Source organism: Phaethon aethereus, assembly GCF_964289735.1.
Source record: "Phaethon aethereus genome assembly, chromosome: 1".
In the NCBI taxonomy this organism is placed as follows: Eukaryota; Metazoa; Chordata; class Aves; order Phaethontiformes; family Phaethontidae; genus Phaethon; species Phaethon aethereus.
The window spans coordinates 55,493,374-55,503,350 of record NC_138575.1 but is presented as its reverse complement, the minus strand read 5'-3'; positions in this window follow the sequence as shown (position 1 = coordinate 55,503,350).

Below are 9,977 nucleotides of genomic sequence, written 5' to 3'. Positions count from 1 at the left end.
CATATCAGGGTCTCCAAAGCATCAGAGGGAAAGGAGCTGCAAGCAGGACACTGAGGGCTGCAGGGCCATTCCCCAGGCTAAGAGCGGCTGCATCCCCAGGGTGGAAGGAAGAAGGACAGATCCAGCAGTGACCTTGTGTTTACAGCAGATACAAAACAAGGTGAATGTCCAGATCAGCAGCTCTGGGTGAGGCAAGGGTGCTATCGCCAGCCACAAGGGCCAACTCACCCACCCCAGCCTGCAGAACAGATGGGCCCATGAGCTGCCTTCGGCTGTAGGGTCTGTGGGTGCCTGCCCTGCCTGCCACATCGCTGGTTCCCTGAGCCCCCTTCACGGCTCACTCGAGCACCCCAGCTTCTCCCGCAATAGCTGCATGTCTGTGTGTCCTCCTGAGCATGCATTTCTTTTACCCGATCTGCCTTGCTGCCCAGAAACTGAATCAAAAGGCAGAAGGACAACCAGAGTGTACCTCCAGCCCTTTTCTGTCTTTCGGGTTGCTGATGATCATGGTGAAATTGAGCCTATGGCTGGTGCTGGCTCCAGGACTGGGCTGCCAGCGCTGCAGGAAGCTGCAGTGTGACAGGGGAACAGCAGCCCCACGCAGGAGAGGGGTCAGGCTCCTCACTCTGCGCCTCCCCACCATGCTCCATGGGGCTGAACAACAGCAGCTATAAAACACAGTCCGCAGCCAGCTTCCGCTCCCCCTGTCCCACTCTGCTTCCTCTCCTCTCCATCCTTGCCCTACTTGGCCAGTGGGGCACACCATGGCACCAGCCTTGTCCCCTTCTCCAGGCTGTCTGTCCCTTCCACCACAGATATGGCACTGCCACCTCCCACCGGCTCCAGGCCCTGTTTGGCCCTGGGGAAGAGCCTGCGGGAGGGTGCCACAGCCAGGGGAGCATCATGGAGAGGGGCCCCAGCTGCTGGGGAGAGGGGCAGGGGGAACATGCACAACCAAGCCCGCATGACAGAGCAAAGCAGTTGCCATCAGCAGCAGCATAACCGACAAGGAAGCAAACTGAGGTCTTGATACCCTGGGGCCCATCTCAGGACCCTGCTCTCTGTTTTGGGGCAGATAACCTTGCCATTCCTCCCAGGCCCTTCCTCCTTGTTGTTAGTGGGAGCCTTTGCTGCTTTTGCCAGTGAGCTGGGGAACAGGGGTCCCTGGGAATCCACTAAGTGGGTGGTGGGACTGGGGGAGAAGCAGAGGAGGAGGGTGCTTGTCTGGAAACAGAGCCCCCTCCTACTCATGCCACCCATCCGTGGCATGTCTGTCTATCACAGAGAAATTTGCAGAGACAGATTTACTATCTTGAGCATAAGCAAACCCGCGCCAAGCCTTTGGCTGATCGTCACAGCTAGAAATAGAAGCCAGCCACTTCAGGGCTTTTGAGTTTGCACGCTCTATGGATTCCCAGCACAAGGACAGTCATTCAGCTAATCCCAGCTCAAATCAAAGAAAACACTCCCACCTGGATTTTCAAGAAGGGGGCATGGAGGTGAGTCGGAGAACATCGATGCCATTCAAGGCAATGGGCAAGGAGCAAGGAGCAACTCCCAAGCAGCTCGTCCTGGAGGGGTTGAGGGCCCCAGCAAAGGATGTGAGGGCATGTTATGACCTGGACTACAGTACCCCTGGCATAACAAAGCTAATGATGTTGCTTTTGGGACTTTCCTCCTCTGCCCAACACCTAGTCTTACAAAACCAGTAGCACCATAATACCTTAGAGACCACTGCCCTGCTGTCAGGTATGTCTGAGCATTTGGAAGAGGGGACAGGACAAGCAGATGCACAAACTGTTGTACGAAAAGCTGGATTTGTTACCCGGTGTGCAATAAGCCAATTTCACACATAGAGACGAGGTATCAGTTTATTCCAAATCTGCACAGAGTTGGGTGCTAGGTGGTAGGCCCACAAAGCTAGCACAACAATTCCCCCCTTTGGGACTTATTTAATTTTATTTAATTAAGTCCTACCTTACTTTGTTGTCTTACCTACTATTGAAGTACAACACTTGATAGACATTGTAAAATCACAAATATACATACAAAGGATATTACAACCAAAATTCCTGCCACTATTAACTTCTTGATGCATAATGACAAATCAGGAATCCCGGACGTTATCCAAGACCAAATCTCCTGAAAGCCATAAGCAGTATCATCCTTTTGTATTTGATGTAAAATTTGGGTATGTTTCCAAAGCTCTTGTAAGTCTGTAGTAATTCTCCTGGACTAATCAACATAAACACAACAGCTAGTGTTTATTACTGTGCATACCCCTCCTTATGATGCTAATAACGTATCCAAGGCTGTTCTATTTTGTAGAGCTATTTCACTTATTTGTGAGACTTCTTCCTGTAAGGCCATAATTGCTAATTCAGATGAAATATTTACGATTGCTTTCTCCAATTCACTAACTCCCAACCAAGGGATAAACCATCTAACAAAGGAATGAAACCCCGTTGGTCTTTCTATCAATGGATGGTTTCCTTTATGTATTTTCATATAAGACGTGACTCAAAAATTCTTATCTAGTCAATTCCTTACAGTGATGTTAGGAATCAAAGCTCCCAGAGTACAGGTTCCTTTACAATTTGGGGGTAAAGCTTGTCTGGCCTTATTTCCACATAACCAATACCAACCACTCCCTTTTGGAACATTCCAATTTCCATCCATTTTTCCTTGTTTTTGTAATTGCATAAGCCAATCACAATAGGGATAAACCTCTACTGAAACATTACCTGACACCCTAGTCCTTTTTGTTGTTACACATTTAACATTTGGACCTTTTGGATTCCATATTTCCCAAACCTGCAGATCAGTTTCATTTTTCTTTGTGAACTTTGGATTTATCCACAAGTTATTCCAAGACGTATTAAAAGGGACTGGTATTCCCATAGTAGGTATCCCTTTGTTCAAATTCTTAGGGAAGTGAGTACACACCCAACAGTCAGACCTGTTGGCTGCATTCGTTGCCTTTTGTACCACCATAAAGTGTACATTCTAGGTCCATGGATCTTCCTGAGTTATCCAAGTCATTACTAATTTTATACCACTTAACAACCACAACCTCGGGATTAAACAATACATGGTTATACAAATACCTACAAAAGAAACAAAAAGTTACTATGATTCCTAGGCCTAATAATAGACGATTCTGTTTACATTCAACATAAAGATAAGATTCTAAAGTAGTCCATGTACAAATCATTCAACTTCCCTTCACATCCTCAGTTTCGCTGGAGAAATTTCCTTTGACTCCCACTCCTCTTTCAGGGCTTTTTTCACTCTAGTATAACATATCCAGGAGTCTATTCCACTAAGCTTCACTGCTGTATTGGTCATAAGCAGCACTAAATAAGGTCCTTTCCACCATTCCTACAGTGGTTCGTCTTCCAGGTTCATAAGAAGACCAAATCTCCAGGCTGAAATCAATGAACAGGTACCTCCAAAGGTATAGGTAACCTTTCTTGGAGATATCTGTGTAGAGAAAGATTTTGCCACAGATAACAGATATTCAGTCAACATTTTACCAATGGTAATATGCATTTGATCTGCTTTTCCTGTCAGATTAACAAAATAAGGTCTGCCATACAGTATCTCAAAAGGACTCACTTTTTCTCTTGTCCTTGGGGTAATCCTGACCCTCATTAATGCTGCAGGTAAAACATCTATCCACTTAAAATTTCTTGGCATAATTTTGCTAAATGTCCCTTAATCATCTGATTCGTTCTTTCTACTATTCCACTTGATTGATTGAGGTCTCCAGGGGGTACGTAAATTCCATTTTATTCCCCAAAATTTAGATGTTGTTTGTCATAAAGATAAGTAGTCCATGTATGATTCATTCGACTTTTCTTCATATCCTCAGTTTCATTGGAGAAATCTCCTTTGACTCCCACTCCTCTTTCCTTTAGAGATTTCATAGCCCAAATAATTTACTGTTACTTGAACCAGCTGGGCTTTTTGTTGTGAAACTCCATACCCAGCTGATCCCAAAAAGTTCAGTAAGCTTCTAGTGGCACTTTTGCACTGATCTGCAGTATTTGCTCCCAATAAAATATCATCAACATATTGTAGAAGGCTTGTCTCTGGATTCTTACCTTGCCATATCTCTATCATGAACATATTGTAGAATGCTTGTCTCCAGATTCTTATCTTGCCATATCTCCAATTCTTCGGCAAGTACCTTACCGAACAACACTGGACTATTCTTAAATCCTTGAGGAAGCACCGTCCAGCACAGTTGCATCTTTCTTCCTGTAGTCAGACTTACCCACTCAAATGCAAAAAGTTCTTGACTTCTAGATTCCAATGGGATGCAAAAGAAAGCATCTTTTAGGTCCAAAACTGTAAAATAAGCATCTTCTGCTGCAATATTAGTCAACAAGGCATAAGTGTTAGGTACCACTGGATGTACATCAACCACGATCTGCTTAATAGCTCACAAATCCTGCACCAGACGATAGTCAGAAGAATGAGGCTTCTTAACAGACAAAATTAGAGTATTCTATTCAGATTGACATTCTTGTAAAAGTCCATACTGTAAAAACTTATTTATTAACTCCTCCAAACCCAGTTTAGCTTCTAATTTCATAGGGTACTGTCTTTTTCTTACTGGCCTCGTGTCAGGTTTCAGTTCTACCTTGATTGCCTTAACTCTAGCTTTTCCAGGAATTCTGGTTGACCACACCAGGGGAATCACAGCATTTAAAATCTCTTCTGAAATACTGGGTTCCTCCTTTACTGGTCTCTGTAATAAACAAATCTTGGGTCTCCAAACATTATTCTTTAGAATACACAATGGGATCAAATTTTCAGAAAATATAACTTGGGCTTGCAACTTATTTAGCAAGTCTTGACCTAGGAGAGGTACCAGACATTCAGGCACATATAAAAATTAATGCATTACTGTTTTTTTGCCAATAGTGCACTCCATCAGTTTCAAGAAAGGCCTTACTTCTTCCTTTCCTGTTACTCCAACAATTGGCATATCCTCCTTTCGTTCAAGACCCAATTGCCTCTTTCCGCTGCCTCTGTTCATTGCCCCTGATAAGGCTACTGCTAGTAGGGTTGCTTGTCTTGCTTGATCCCTAACCTTTCCTTTTTGTTCCTTTCTTTGTTTTGTTTCTTCTCTGTTATTATATACCTTACAGGCGATCTCAACTAATTGTGAGGCTGACATGCCTCCAGCCCCTTCCATTTTCTGCAACTTTTCCCTTGTATCGGGAGCGGATCATCCAATGAATAACATATTAAACATTAATTTGCTGTTCTCATCTTCCAGGTTCAAATCTGTCTGTTTTCCAGTAGTTTCACACAATCTCTCATAGAAAGCTGAGGGGTTTTCAGTAAGGTCCTCATATAGTTTCGATATATTTCTTTGTTTTGGTACTCTGTGCTGAATTCCATACAAAATCAATTCCTGATAGTGTTTTATCATTGCATGACCCCCTGACCTATTAGGGTCCCAGTTTGTTCTGTTTTAGGTAGAAATGGCTCAGGATCATCCTGATTTCATCATGCATTTTGCTCCTGGGCCTTGTCTAACACTAATCCTTTTTCTTCAAGAGTAAAGAAGGAATTCAGCAGGGTTTGCATGTCTCCCCATGTGGGATTATGATTTAGAATCATAGCCTGCACCTCTCTATGCCTTTTTTTCTGAATTTTCCCTATATGATCTACCAACTCCTTCCAGTTTAATAGATCTGAGGTAGAAAAAGGTACCTGCACAAACACAGGTAATCCTTCAGGTCCTACTGCTCACCTCAAAGGAGCCTGTATTAGAGGGTGTTGTGCTCTAGTTCTTCCTGATACAGGACTGAAATGCTCGGGGGAGTTGCAGCCATTACTTGTCCAGCCTGTATCAGGAGGCACAGATCTTTTCTCTGGTCCCACCAGTAACTGTACATCTTCCTCTTCATGGCTTTTCCTAATACAACTTTTCCTTATTTCAAATGCTTCACAACATTTTATTTTCTTTTTCTGCTTATCCGCTAACACGTATATCCCATTCTGGTCCCTGACTTACTTTACTTACTTACATTTCTTTCTTCTCTCATAATTATTTCACAAAGAGAAAAACAAATCAACATACAGCATTTAATCCCATTTCTCTTGCCGTCAACTAAAGGACATTAGCTGTAACACAGTTTTATAACTTAACGTTCCATTCTCAGGCCACACTTCACCATCATCCAACTTATACATCAGCCATCAATGAGTACTGTACATTCTTAATTTTTCTTTTGTAAGGGGATCCCCACCAAACTTATTCCAATACTTAAGGATGCATCCTAAGGGGGTTACAAGGGGATATTTTGGTAGATACACGAGAACCCATATCACTATTTCCTAGGAAAAACTTCTTAATTCAAGACTGCGTGCACCATTACAATCTCCTACTGTGGTCCTTAATGGAGCGACTTACATAGGGAGAAAAATCAAACCAAATACAAATCAAAATCAAATACAAGTCCTAGGACAGATACAAAACCTAAAACATTCAATATCTCGATTTTAGCATTGCACCTTTTGAGTCGCTTACCACTCAGCCAGTGAGAGTTGCCGATGGAGTCCCCGATCAAAAGTCGGTGTGCGCTGGAGTCCACTCGATCCGCCCTCCCCGCTGGTTACGGCAAGACAATCTGGGCAAGGCTGCTCGGCAAAGTCCCACCTGGGTCACCAAAACCTGTTGTCGAAAAGGTGGATTTGTTACCTGGTGTGCAATAAACCAATTTCACACACAGAGACAAGATACCGGTTTATTCCAAGTCTGCGCTGAGTTGGGTGCTAGGTGGTAGGCCCACAAAGCTAGCACACCTTGGTTAACACACAGATAATATTTATAAATTTCTAGCAACAGTTATCAGTATTCTGAAAAACTGGCTCAGTTACCCTTGTTCCCATTGATTCTCGCAAGCCTCATCTCCACTTAAAGTCGCAGCTTCCTTCCTTTTTACTACGCACGCTCAGTGAGGAAGGGACTTTTGTGAGTTGGGGGCTTTCCCCACCCAGGGGCAGGTTTCTATTATGCCAATTATTAGTTAATTAGACGTTAATAGGGGAAGTTCACTTACAGTTCAGTTTTAATCACGCTTTTGGCTGCATGCTTCAAGATGTTCCTGCCTTGAAGGACAAATTTGAGGCAAAATTGAGATTAGAAATTCCTTCAGTATCCAGTCCGGACTAACTCAAGGACACCCAGCTTGTTCCCCGGCAAAGAACGTACCTCAGCTACGTCAACGTTTACACATATACAGATTAACTCCTGGCTGCCTTATAACATAGGTGCATATGATTTACATCCTCGTCTGAATCTTTTCCAGGATGTTTCAGTTTGAAGACCACAAACCCGCCTCATTTCCATAGGAAGAGCCACAGAAATAATCCCGCCCTATCATATGAAATGCTGGTAAAGCAGTTTTCTCAAGTTCTACATATCCTGGATACAGTTATCTTTATTATTAAAAGAAGGAGGGGTTCCTTGTCCTAGATCACAGAGCCAGACCTGCCAAGGAGGACTCCACTGAAATACCAGTTGCAGGGCTCAGAGATCAAACAGGAACCTTTGGGTGAACAGGGCCCCCGGGGCAAGGCAACTAATACTAATCCTTTCCCTTGTGTTGCTAAAGTCTTGCTTCATCACCACTCTGAAGGAGGGTGCCTGGTGGGTCCTCTTTGTTCCCCCTTTGTCGGGGATATTTGTTCTTCTTAAAAGGGAGTGCCTGGGGCACATGCAACGTGGCAGGCACCTTCCCTTGGGAGCAGCAGGGTTATGCTTGGGACAGAACTGCCTCCAGAGCATGGGGTGGGCAAAAAGAGAAAAAAATCATAGCAAGGGTCAGAGAGCCTGTCACTCACACAGGGAGCCAGCGGGGAGGAGGAGGGTGCAGTTAGAGCCAGCCCTATCCCGGAGTCTGAGAGGGGCCACGTGGAGTGTTTTGTTCCCTTGAAAGTCCCCACGCTGCTGAACAGACAGCAAGGCAAAAAGAAGAGACCCTCGTTTGGGATACTGAGGACAACCTTAATGGGATGACTCTTAGGTCACCCTACTCCTGTCTGCTTCTCTGTGGGAGAACTGCACCTTTCCAGGTGCTTTGCACCTCTGTGCAATGGTGGTGAGTTATCAGGTCACAGGAGAGACACCAACGACATGCTGTTTCCATCCTAGGGAACTGCAGGATGGAAGCAGTTGGAAGACCCATTAACTGCTTCAGAACGCAGACTCCTGGATGACAGAACAGACACGTAAAAAGAAGACTGGTGACCATTTACAGATGGTTGATCCTTTCATACAAACATGCTGTCTCAGTTATAGCATCAGAAATAGCCATAATCTATTTTCCTTTCACCTTAAAAATCTTTCCTTTCTGCAGTGCTACTGTCCTGCCAAAACTAACGAAGGACAAAACGAAGGAGGGGTCCATTTACATTTTCCTCTAACCTGCCATAGATCTTTATATATCTTTTAATATACAAAGATATATTCTTAATAAAATATTTAAAATAAAATAATATTTTAAAAATTATTAATTATTACAATATTCAATATGTAAAGATATCTTCCTAATAAAACATTTTCTTTACTGCAAGAATCTCAACAGGGGAGAAAACCTGAAAATATTGCTACAAGATGGGGTCTGAAATACAGGATGCCCAGGAAGCTGAGAGCGCACTGTGACTGTATAGGAAAAGCCACATGCCAAGGGAGCACATTCCCCATTGCCCTCCACAAGGATAAGGCAGTCCAGGAGGAAGGCTCTCACTGGCAAGGAGGGAGAGGTGGCGGGAGAAAGCAGTGATCCAGAACTGTTCAGCTTCAACTGTGCCAAACTAGAGCAACCAAACAAGGCAGCCTTTGATTCATGGCAAAAACCTGCCATTTCAACTTAAAAAAAAAAAGCCATTGGGAGTCACGGGGAGATGGAGGGTGAAGATAAAGTGTGGCCGTGTGGCTAAGGCTCAGGACATCTGGATGCAGGAGATCTGGGTTCTCTCTCCAGCTCTGTCCACAGGCTTCCTCAACAATCTGGGGTAAGTTACTGTCTGTCTCTTCTGTTTCTCAGCCAAAGAACAGAAATAATTGGCCAAGGAAAATAAAATCTTGATTACAATGGGAAGTCATGAAATAGCCTAGGGTCAACACCCACGTTGAATTCCAAAATGCCAAAGAACACTCAGAGCACAACAGATTTATACTGAAAGTATCTCATCTTTATTTTAAAACACAACCTTTTGGGCACACAGCTCTGTATTATCCAGTGGATAACAAAACAGATGAAGAGTTTTTCTTATTCCATTGACTCCAGTGATTAATAGAAACAAAACAAAAACCAGGAAAACAGCAAGATCCTATCCTACTCCCCTGATAGCTGATTAGCAGACCCAAGGACTTGATATTTCTTTGTAGTTGCCCACAGATCAAGGAGCCAGAAGTGGACTGCACCAATGCTAACTATGTCTTCTGGTACCTATGGAAGCAATGACATGCTATCTCAGTCCTGTCTAAGAAAATTACAGATAGCAATACTTACTAATGCCTCAGCTGTTAGATGAAAGTCAAGAAATAATGCTGGTGATATAGGCATTATACAAACCACATGACATGAGTGGTATAGAGTTGCGCAAAGCCCCTAACAAGATGATGAAATGCGGACTCTGTCCTAGGAAGAGAGGGAGGTGGGAGAGATGAAGGGTATAAGTACTCATAACACAGGGATAGGGAGACACCCGGAGTGCACACACAGCCCATGAGTTTAGGCTCAAAAGTGGATGGGTCTGGCTTTTCACCCTGCACATGGACAGGGTGCGGTGGGCTCCAGGGGCTGCTTGTGATGCCTGGAGGATTCAACGGCTTCAGCCCTGGTTGAGCGTGTGGGGAGGAGTTGCAGCCATGATATGGAAGGCAACTCTGCAGAGCTGCCATACTTGGAGGCCTGGTGCAGGCACGGAGGAAGTTATCTATGGGCTTT